This window comes from Protopterus annectens, chromosome 10.part0 (assembly GCF_019279795.1).
Source record: "Protopterus annectens isolate FY-2018-M chromosome 10.part0, PAN1.0, whole genome shotgun sequence".
Classification (NCBI taxonomy): domain Eukaryota; kingdom Metazoa; phylum Chordata; order Ceratodontiformes; family Protopteridae; genus Protopterus; species Protopterus annectens.
The window spans coordinates 449397036-449409946 of record NC_056744.1 but is presented as its reverse complement, the minus strand read 5'-3'; positions in this window follow the sequence as shown (position 1 = coordinate 449409946).

Below are 12911 nucleotides of genomic sequence, written 5' to 3'. Positions count from 1 at the left end.
AGTGCCAGTTATGGAATGACATCACATTTGATCACCTGACACTGGTACAATACACACTCAGAGCTTTACTAAGCTCTGTTGCAGTATTTGAAAAGTATAGAACAATTTCAAAAAACTCTACTCTTCCCTTCCAGCATTCTTTGTTTAAATATAAACATTTAATCAGTTATAACAACACTGTTGATATATTTTTAAGAGAAGCATCTGTACAAGTCAATGTTATAGTCAAATGACACAAGATTATTTACAAAACTCCAGCTAACTATGCTGGCATGGGTCTACTTCAGAAGACTGAAAAAACAAAAGATTGAATCTTAAAATACTGAAAACTCAAAATACTAAAAACATTTTTAAAGTAGGGTCCAAGCCCCCCTGCACCCCTCATGTGGTGGCTGCGCCCCCCACACCCCACACCCTGCTAATTATATATATAACAACTCCAAGATTGCACAACAGCGGAGAAGGGGTAAATTCCATCCTTCAGTATTTTGAGATTCAGTCTTTTGGTTTTTCAGTCATCTGAAGTAGATCCGCTGGCATATGTTACACATGCACTGCCCTATTCTCCCTGTCACAGATGGGAATACCTCCCATCATCACAATCATCATCATTATTATTATGATTATTATTATTATTATTATTATTATTATTATTATTATTATTATTATTATTATGGAACTGCGGTGGTGGTGCTGCGATAGCGTTGTTGCCTCACAGTAAGACGTTGTCCTGTTCGATTCTCAGCTAAAGCATCTTCTGTGTGGAGACATGCATGAATGGGCGTACCTTCATTGAAGGTTGTGCATCAGGGCTGGCAACTCAGCACGTAAAAATCTGCTACCAATCATTAGTGGACCGGAGTTCCATTGTGGCGACCCCTAACCGGGAAAAGCCGAAAGATACAACAACAACACTATTATTATTATTATTATTATTATTATTATTAACAATTGATTAGTGGGAATAGAACCAGAGTTAGGTCATTTGGCAACATAAAAATAATAATGACTTGGATTAATTAAGATGTCATGTGACTAGTGTTAACTATATATAATGAGGTTCTTTCAGTGTGATTTTATCTTGATAAAGCCTGGTATGAACCAGGCGAAAGCGCTTGTTTTATTTTTGGTTTTATTGTTCACGCTGGATTAAAGGCAGTTTACTTCAAGTTTGTTCTTGATTTGGTCGTCTTCATCTGTGGAGTTTTTTCTGTCTTATTAGTTTTTGGTTCGTTGGTATTTTGTCATCTGGCAACATGGTCAGTCCCCCAAACTGAAGCCTTCTGTTCCTATAACTGTAGCAACTAGTTTATCACAATTGCAACAAGCACCTTACTACAGTTAGTAACAAAAATCAAGCTTCATCCACAACCATGAGCAAAGTATCAGTATTCATTTCTGAAGCTGCAATATCCTTGTGTCCCCTCAACACCTACTGATTGTTCCAACCAACAGGTTGCACCTGCGTTACATATCCAAGTTTGTGTCTCAATGCATTCAGACATTTGTCAGTACCATCCTTTAAAACTGATTTTGCTGTCCTGCATTCACTGTGGAGATGAAAGCTTGTTACTGTGGTACTGAAAAGCAAGAAGGGAAGCATTTTGTATCAGGTTCAACTGCTCACTTCACAGAGTTGTTTTTGCTGACTGCTGAACAGTTATGTAGCTTTCAATAAGAAAGTTTCATGTCATTTAAACTAAAAAGGTTTCAGATCCTATTTTTTTAAATTGATACTTTTTGGAAGACATTTGTATATATGCACATATGTACAATGGTACACAGTTTACAAGCCAACAGTTCAAGAGATTTGCTGAAGAGTGGGACTTATTCATGTTATGAGTAGCCCTGAGTACCCACAGTCAAATGTTTTGGCAGAACATGCAGTTGAAAGTGAGAAACAGTTATTAGAGAAGTCAAAATGAGACAATAGCGATGTTTTTCTGAATCTCCTGAATCTCAGAAATATTTCTCATGGAAAGCATCTTGGTTCACCTGTTCAAAGACTTTTGTTGAGACAAACCAGTACCACACTGCCAGTTAGTAGCAATCTGTTGGTTCCCTGTGCTAAGAACAACAAAGCAGTGCGAGCTCAACTTATGAAAAGGTGTTTGTCCCAGAAGCCCTATTATACGTCCAGCAAACTGCTCAATCCAGTAAGAGAAGGGGAATAGTGAGGATGCAGACGTCCAAAGGTTTTGATCAATTTGGAATCATGAGAAATGTATGTCCAGAGCTGAGATTGTACATTGTGGAATTACAAGGAGCAGAATTTAGGTGGAATTGGAAACATTTAGTACCAGTGTCTTGAGCCTGTATTGTAGCATGTTGCCTGTGAAAATGACTCTAGATCTCAGAGTAAGTTATGCAGTGTTCCAGTTTCAGAGGACATTCCAGCAAATATACCTGTTCCTGAGAAGACTCCCAAAACTCCAGGAACAGATTGTTCACCAATGACTGTCCCTGTTACTAAACCCAGTCCTAATTGCTATATCACTAAATCAGGTCACATTTCCAGACCATGTTACAGATACACGGGAACTTGGACATGAGCGTTGTGTTTATTTCTTAGTGTATGTATAATTGCATGTCTTTTCTCAGATGTCCTTTTATTGTGGGCAATTCACTAAACAGGGAACATGTAGATCACTATGTATGTATACCGTTAAGAAGCTTACCATGGGCTTGCACAAGTGTATAAATACTGAGCACATGTGAGCCAGGCTGCCATTTTGTAGAGAGCTTTTGAGATGGAAGCATGCATGTATGTAATGGTCTATCAGTTAATCAGTTTGTTTATATTTTATGTTGCTGCTATCCATCCTGATGTGTTTCTACATAATAAAGTATATAAATGAACTACCCTGCCTGTTTGTCTTGAATCATAACATAGAACGAGTGACAGGGTTAGTCCTATAGTAACTTCTTTTAGAGGAGACCCAACGTGGTATTTATACTACTATTAGAGGAAATTTGACTAAGGCATCAGGAACTTCCCCTACTCGCTAGGCTGTAATGTGACTGGCTGCATGTGAGTAAGTGTGCATTTCCCATTCCTAGAGCAGTGGTAACTGGGCGGACAGTGTGCAAAATGCAGGCAATAGCTGTTAAAGTAGAGGCAAACTCCAGCTCTAAAACTGAAGTAAATAATGGTTTGTAGGATTTGGAAATCATGTTTCAGAAGGAGTTATTTGAGCTGATGGAGAATTTTGAGAAAGAAGAATGTATTATTACAACCCTCCAGTTGGGAGAGTTGCGGGATGATATATTAATTGAAATGATCATTCAGAGTGAGCCAGAAAATGATGTCTCATAGGGAGACATAATGGGCAGAGGATCCAGGGAGAAGATGCTGACAGTATCTCAAAAAAAAAGAAAAGTCACCTAAAGAACAACATATGCGGAGAACAGATAAAGAAAAAGAAGATAATGCTAAAAGAAGGTTTGTTGTAAGGGTCCAAAGTAAAAGGGACACTGAGCTGGACAGATATGAAGTATAGGAAACAGTTTTACTTCCTTTGGCTATCATCAGGTAAGAGCTTTTATTCTGATAAATATTTAGTGGCATTACTTTTGAGACTGCACAATGTAGGGAAACATTTTTATGTGAATATGAGAAAAGATAGAATGACAATCCATGAAGTGAATATGTAGTTAAAGGCTTATTTCAAGAAACCAAAAAAATATATATATACATGTACAATTTTGAACAGAATTTGAAAGAAAGACTTTAAAAAAGCATTTAAAACGTATTTGCAAAGAAGTGATGGACATTTCTAAAGTTTTGGATAATAAGGGATTATGGACTAATAGATGGGATTGTAATGTTGTTTTGAAACTGGAAAATGAAAAAATAATACATATCCCAAGTGTTGCAACTGTTGAAGGTAACAAGACTGTGGCAAAATATAGCAGACAGGCAAGAACTTGTTCTTTTGTGGTAGAGAAGGACACATGGTAAATAAATGTGATAAAAAGAAATGGTACATATATGGCAAAACTAGGCAAGATGTAAAAAATGTGAACTTGAATATTACAAATGTAAAAAAATGGATATATATGGATAGTTTGTAATGAATCAGATATTGAAAATAAAATACAGGATAAAGAACAAAATAAAGAAGAAATAAAACCAATAATGAAAAATAATTAAAAAAAGAAAAAGATGGTAATGAAAAAAGAAGAGGAAATAGAAATAGATAATGAAGGTAGTGATGAGGAATACACACGTTGGAAAGTAGTAAAAGGTAAAATGAATGCTGCTGGTTGTTCTTCTTTTGGCTTTTCCCAGTTAGGGGTCACCACAGAGGAACTCTGCTAATGATTGGCAGTAGATTTTTATGGTGCCGAGGTGCCAGCCCAATGCCCAACCTTCAACGAAGGCACTCCCATTCACGCATGTCTTTCGAATGCCACTCGACCACAGGGAGGACATGCAGACTCCACACAGAAGGCGTTTCAGCCGGGAATTGCTGTGAGGCAACAATGCTACCGGTGCACCACCAAAAGGTTAAAGATAGAAAAAGGAAATCTGAAAGTATAAACTTAAAAGAGAAAAGAAAGGAAATGGATGATGAATAATATATTTAAAAAAAATAAATAGCATAAGGCTCAAGAGAGCACCCCAGCACTGCCAGGTTACAATTCATATCATACCTTCCGGCCTCAGTTACCGGATCGCAGTACAAAGGGCGGAGGTGTATCCATATTCATCAAGGATACCCATATCTCCAGGTTAGTAGTGCAGCATGATACCCCAGAGATCATCCATGCGCAAATATCAGCAGGCAAAACCAGATTTCAAGTCGTAACCAGTTATAGATTGCCCACCATGTCCCAAGATGCTCACTCTGCATTCCTTGAGACATTGGAAAATATAAAGGTCCTACCCAACACCATAATCTTGGGTGATTTCAACTACCTTGGTATAGACTGGGTGAACTACCAATGTTCCAACTCCTATGCTCAGCGATTCATAGAATTTATAAATTCAAATGCCCTTGAACAACTAGTATGTTCTCCCACTAGAGGGGACATCATATTGGATTTAATCATCACAAATATGGGTGCCCATTGTACCACACCCGTTATAACCCCCTCCTTGGTCAGATCTGTCCACAAACTGATAACCCTGGACATCCTCACTCCTCCACCTCCCCCAATCAAAGAAACCATAGTCAAAAACCTTTCCAAAGCAAACTTCAAACTACTTGCATCCGAAGTGGAAAGCTTCACTATTCCCTTGCAGAAGGATAATGATATCCAGGATGTGGAATCCTACACCAAGGCACTCTATATGCATCTTCAGGATTGCATGGACCGTGCTATCCCAAATAAAACCAAGACTCCTTCCTCAAGCAAGAAGAAACCTGTCTGGTGGACCCTGGCCATAAGCAAACTTTACAATAAAAGGAGGAGGCTTATACAAAAAAAGGCCAAATCTCAAGTAGAAAAATCATCCCTGATCAGCATTAGTAAGAAATTGAGGGCCCTCATCAAGTCAACTAAAGCTAATTTTGAAAAGAAAGTTGCCAAGGATGCCAAGGATAACCATAAGGCCTTCTATGGCTACATCAAAAACCTAAATGGCAACGCTCAGATCTGTTCTGAGCTAGTACAAAATGGAACAAAATACACTGACCCTTCTGACACTGCCAACATCTTGGCTGACAGGTCCAGTGCAAATCCCCCCCCCCCCACCACCACCACCACCTACAGGGCCTATTACCATTCTAGGGAATTGTGTAAGTCCAATTATTACTGATACATTGGTTAGCAAGGCTCTATCTAAAGCTAAAAACACTGCCTCCATGGGACCAGAATGTGTCCCAGGCTGTGTCATACGCAAGCTCCAAAAGGAGTTAACCCCGCATCTTAATACCCTGTTTAGTCTCAGCCTCTCCACAGGATATGTGCCCATAGAATGGTGCACGGCAATGGTGGTCCCGCTACACAAGGGTGGGGCCACAACTGACCCTGGGAACTACCGACCAATAAGCCTGACCAGTCTGATCTGTAAGGCTATGGAGCGAATCATTATGGAACTCATAAATGGAGAGATTGGGAACCTCCAGTTGCTGGACCCCACACAGTTCGGCTTCGTCAAGGGCAGATCATGCCTCCTGAACCTGGTGGATTTCTTTGAGACAATTATTCAGGCTATAGATAAGGGAAAGGAGGTACACATGGCTTACCTTGACCTTGCTAAAGCATTTGACACCATTCCCCATTCAGGTATTATTAATAAGCTCACCAGCCTGGGCATAAACCCTTGTGTCACAAGATGGATCGCAAACTGGCTCTCAGACAGATCCCATAAAGTAAGAGTAGCGGGATCTATGTCCAAATCCAGGCCAGTAATGAGTGGTGTGCCTCAGGGCTCTGTCCTGGGGCCCCTCCTGTTTGGCATATACTTCTCAGAAGTACAGGCAAGCACGCAAGGGCTGTGGCTGACTAAGTTTGTGGACGACTGCAAACTGGGTGCTATAATAGAATCTCCGGCCGACATGGAGATCCTCCAGAAGGGCCTAAATGAGACTGATGCATGGTATCAAAGCCATGGTCTCAAGCTAAATGCAAAAAAATACGTAGTAATCCCCTTTGGAAAAAACAGAGTACCCACAAACTACAACATAGGAGGTAATCCCCTGAAATCTGAAGAAGAAATAAGGGATCTAGGGACCCAAGTAGATAGTCAGCTTTCCTTTGATGACCATGTTGCCAAAGTGGTTAGAAAATCCTTCTATGTGACCCATCTGATCACGAAAGGGTTTGCGTCAAGATCTAAGGATGTAATGGTGCCCCTCTACTCTTCCCTCATCAGACCCATTATTGAGTACAATGCACCAATTGGAATGTAACTGGCTAGACATCTCCAGCAGCTGGAGAGACCACAAAGGTACCTAACCAAGAGGATTACTGGCCTCAAACAGTTGCCCTATGCAGCACGATTGAAAAAGCTAAGACTGTTCTCTGTTGCATACCGCTTTCTCAGAGGCGATCTCTGTCTAACATGCAGAGCCATGTCCAACCCAGAATTGTTGAACATGCTCTAGGGATATAAACCTCAACACAACAATGAATAGAACATGCTGGAGGGATAGATTCCCTTCGAAGAGACTTCCCATACTATGGAACAGGGTCCCGATCTACATAAGACAGAGCCCCTCACTATCACTCTTCAAGAGGAACCTTGATGAGTGGATGGGTAACAGAAGGTTCACACCGGGGATCACACCAACAGCACTACTAGATAGGGGCCAAGGGTACTAGCTGCTAGTACAAGGGTCTAGGGAACTACTAAAGGGGCGGTGAATACCACACAATGTGGCTGGGCTAATATATGCCTTCGGGCAGACAGCCCAGTACCAACCTATGAACCAATGAACCTATAAGTAGAGGATGAGTTCTCTTAAACTAAAGAACAGAGAAACCAATAATTTAAGAATTCTTTCAGTAAATGTTAATAGTATAAAAACATAGATTAAATAATAATGATTCTAGAATTGCATAAAATGTAATCAAGACACAATTGTTTTAGAGGAAACAAGATTCTTAACAAATGAAGTAAGATTACAAACAGAAAAATGAGGAATGAAAAAATATGGAATTTTAGTAATGAGCACTGTTCAGGAATAGCAATTTTATATAGAAAGGTAGTGAAAATTCTAGATATAAAGTTAGTTAATATAGGGAGATTCACAACTGTAGATTTAAGGTGGCAGGAAAAAGTTTATAGTCTTTATAGCTATGTATGTCACATCACCTATAAAGAAAGGGAAATTTATTTCAACAGTTATTACATTATGTAGTAGCAAACATGAATATTATAATAACAGGAGAGTTTAACTGTGATTTAGGGGGAAAGGAGAGAAGTATGAAAAGATGTAAGAAAAACTGAGAAAAGTTATGAAATGTGGCAAATTAGTATTCTGGAATAAAGTAGTATGGACAGATAGAAGAGGCATGATAAAGTCTGAAATTATTTCATCGTGTCTGAAAGCATTAATATAGTGGAAGGAGAATCAGTTATAATAAGATTTACAGATCATGTAGCTATATGGATGTAAATAAATGAAAATAAAGAATACATTAAAGTAAGTAAGGATGTAAGATCAGACATCATTTAAATGTACAAAATGCAGTATTTTCTTTGCATAAGTCTAGAAGTACAGCCATATTAAAGCAACCCTTCACAGTATGCATAAAGTTTTAGTGGGGTTTATATCATAAGTTTGAAAACTTCGAATCTCATATGGTTGACATCATATGAGTGAAGTTTTCAAACATCAGACGTTACAATGGAGATCGCTGTAGGGACAATTTCCCTTCACTTCAATGTAGTGTGATCTCGGAGTTGGTATATTTAAGTAGCGGGGGTTGTGGGGGTGCAGGGGGGATTTCCCCCTGCATAGAGCATTCAGGTAGGATTTTTTATTTTTATTTTGTTTATATTGTACGTTCGAAGTTTGAAAACTTTGCTCATATGGTGTCGACCATATGAGATTCCAAGTTTTTGGACTTTGAACATATAATATAGACCCGTTTTAGTGATTGCACTTTCAATTAGTGAAAATAACCTTCAGTCAAGCATACTGATAACAGAATGTGCAATACATTCAAGTACAAACACATTTTGTTTGTATGGTACAAGGCTTGGGAACCAAGACTAAAGAGGCATGTAGATTATTAGGAGATACATCAAACACAGTCAGTTAAGTTAGTTAATTTTGGACTGATATGCAGAAAGTCATTGCAGTACAGACACTCAAGTATGAGTGCAGAATTCAGGTCAAATATCCAGCATTCCAGAATATTAATTATACTATTCAGGAGGAAAGGAATATGAAGAACATGAATGCAGAAGTTAAGGACTATTTCAGTTTTATCAGCACTGTTACTGGAGACAGTATTCGGATATTGTTGACATCTACCTCCACTGTACATAATAAAGTATTCTTAATTGAACTACAGTGTATGCAGACTTTATTCTGAAAGATACAAGAAGATTTGGCACAGAAATGAGAGACTGACATGTGTTCATCAAAAGTTTGGGTACTTAACAGATAAAGAAAAAAAAATTCCAATCTCATTCCAGTTTCTTCCAGTTATTTCCAGTATTCTACAGTCATATCAGTTCTTACAAAGAGTATAAAAAGAATACATGAAAAAGTATGGAATGAAAAAGGAAAGAAGATAATGACACAGTTATGGAGAGATCACATTACTATGAGGGAATTTTATAACAACTGGTCAGAATGGTGGATTGTTTTTAAAAGAACATACAAAATATGTTTTTACAATGGCAAAATGAGAAAAGAAATATGGGAAACAAAGATGTATTAAAACATGCAAAGGACTGTTTGAAAATTTAGAAAGAAACAAGAAAGAGTACAATGATAAAGAGAAAGAAATATATAAAACTATGAGGAAATTAAAGACTCCTTATATAAGCAAAGGTACTTACTACAAGGTAAAAAAGAAGAGGTATCAGCCTATTTAAGTAATATAGTAAAGGAGAAGAGCAGTATGATGAGAGAAATGAAGGACACACAAGAAGAAATAAGAATTCAATCTCAAATTATGGATATTGTAATAAAGGATATACAATAAATGTTTTAAACAACAAGGACAGAGAATAATAAAACATGGGGATTAAAAAATCAGAAGAAATGAATAAAGAAATTGAAAAATAAATTACTTTGAATGAATTAGACAGAGTATTTAAACATTTAAATATAGATTTAGCTGCAGGCCCTAATAGAATTGGATACGAAATGTATAGAAACCTAGAGAAATAGTAAAATATTTGTTGCAAGTCTTAAATGAATAATTTAACGGCAATTTTAAACATAATAAATTAGGTCGAGGGGCATTAAAGTTAAAGTTAAAGAGAAAAAGAAGATATAAAGGACTACAGACCAATAATGTTGAATAATAGAGATTAAAAGACATGCATGAAACAATACAAAAAAGATGTGAAAACAAATGGAATGCACTATGGAAGAAAGTTTATTTGGTATAAAAAGGAAAGGATATCAAGAATTATTAATGATAAGAGAAATTGTAGATATTTTAGAAAGAAAGGATAATTTAAAACATATAGTAGGAGATGTTAATAAAGCATTTGACTCAATTGAACATGCAATATTATGGGATATAATGAAAGGATATAATTTTAGTAATAAAATTAGGAATGTACATCAGCTTACATAGTTAATAAAATAAAGGTTCTGGTAAATGACTGGATAAGTAAAGAAATTGAGATGGGTGAAGGGATAAGACAAGGATGTGCTATGAGTAGCATTTTATTTGCTTTAGTCACAAATATGGTAGTTAGCAAAGATTAATATTAAAATTAGTAATATGAAATCTATTATGTACAGAGAGCTTGAAATTCCTGTATTAATGACATACATGATGATATAATCATAATAATCAAAATAGTATAGGGATGAGAGAAGTACTGTTTTGTACAGTTGATTTTTTTGAAAGGAATAGATTTGTTTAAACAAAGATAAGGGCAAAGGAATGGGAGAGACAAAAATAATAGCAGATATTCAATTTACAACAACATATTTTAATGTGTTAGGTATAAACTTTGGTAAAGAAGCACATAACACACAAAGGAAACATTATTAAAATAATTAAAATACATTTGTTTGTTATGGGAAACATAGATTTCTATACAAGAAAATAAATGGATTTGATAAATTCAGTATTGATGGGTAAAACTGATTATTTATCAAGTGTGTTTATGATTCCAATAATGCATGAGAAACATTTGTTAAAGATAATTTTCTCATTTATTTGGGATTCGAGATTAAATCCAGTTAAAAGGGGAGTACTATATATATGAATAGAAAGGAAGGAGGATTAAGTTTATTAAATCAAGTGGTTTATGCAGTGTTTTTGAATATGTACAAAGTATTGAAATTAATAAATGATAAACACGAGAAGTTAGTTTTTAAAGTGTGTAAATATAAACATGAATAATTTTGGATAGTAATAAGTAATAAAAGAAAAAAATGGGGAAATAGAGAATCATCAACTAAAGATTAAAATGTTGAAAATAAAGATTGATGAAACAAAGATGATTGAAATACATGGTATAAAACCATAATGAGACAATATTACTATATTAATAAATGACAGAATCTATCACAGGAAAAGATTAAATCAATTAAATAAAGAAATGAGTGGTCTAGTTAAAACCGAATCTCAGGATTTCTTATGGAGATTAGAAATAAAATAATTCTGTGTAGTAATATGTCATATATATGAAGACAAGTGAAAAAAAAATTATATTGTAGTGAAGAAGAAACTACTGAACATGTTTTCATGGAATGTAAGAGAATTAAAAAAATGTGGGAGAAATTATCTGATGAGAATTTTTTGACTGTTTCAAATATAGAAAGGATATAAATTTGGAGATGATTGAATATGTATGTAAGAACATAAGTAAAAATTAGAAATAAGATTAGATAAAACATTTTATGTAATAAGGGTAATATGGAATGTGAGAATAAATTAAATCATGTTTAATAGAAAATGATTATTGCCAACAATATTGAAAAAGATTAGATTGTGGTTATTGAAAAAAGAGTGGGGGTCTAATGTAAATAAGATTGTAAAAATATGAAGAAATAGAATAATTTTTATGTATGACTAGGAATGTGTATATAATTACTTATCTTTCTAAAGAGGTGCAGATAAATAAATATATAATATAAATTAATGGACTCCTACTCTTTTTGATAGGTGCCATGGGATCTATTATATCAAAATGAGCTACCACCATTTCAAATAGCTAGAACCTCAGTTTAATGTCTCAGACAAAGTAGAGCATACTCAGGAGTGCAGCACCCCCTTATGTTGTACTGCAGTGTCAGCAATCAATGTACTGGGTATGAGAATAGAGCACACATCCTTCTGCATCAAAAGCGAGTGTGCTGTCTGTTGCACCGCTAACATGCACTACTTATCTTAGAGTGTGTGAAACGTATGTAAATTAAGTGTAGAGATAAGCATTTGTGTTTGTTTTATATACAGTTACATCATGAAAATAAGCTTGGCTCATTGATGTTGAGCAGGCTCCCAAACTCATTTGACTTAAGGTCTGCATGAGATTAACTTCACTCAAATAAAAAAATAAAATAAAAAAAAAAAAGGAAAACATACCTGACCTTGAAAAATAAATTCAAATTTTTATAGTAATTTTTACAGTCAGCTGCTTGTCGGGTGCCAGGATCCGCCACATAACACATGGACTCAAGTCACTCCACAACAAATACAAATATGACTCTGTCATTGTCCATGTTGGAGTGAATGACTTGAGACATACCTCCCTGGACTACATGAAAAGAGACATGAAAGAGCTCTCAGATCATGTGGCCCAGGCAGGTATGACCCTAGAGCTGAGAAGCATCCTGCCTTCACCCATAATGATACCACAATATATGGGCAAAATGATTGACTTCAATGACTGGCTAAGCTTCTGGTGTCATTCAATGGGGATCCAGTACCTGTCTGCCTGGGATGACATGATCGACAGACCACGATGCTTTGCCAGAGATGGTCTGCACCTGTCGCCCCTCGGATTCAGGTCACTGGCTAAGGCTCTTGCCATCCCTATAGTGCCTTTTTTAGGCAAAGTTCAAAGGACAAAACCACCACCGTAACAGATACAAGCATGGAAAATCTGAAGGTAATGCTACACAATGCTAGAAGTCTAAACCTCAAAATGCCCTCTCTTAAGGCACTCCAAAAAATGGAGAACATCGATATCTGTGCAGTAACTGAGACCTGGTTCAAGGCTCCAGACAGCACACCAGCAATACCAGGCTACAACTCTTACCACACTTTTCGGTCACCAAACCAGGATCAAAACACTAAAGTTGGAGGAGTGTCCG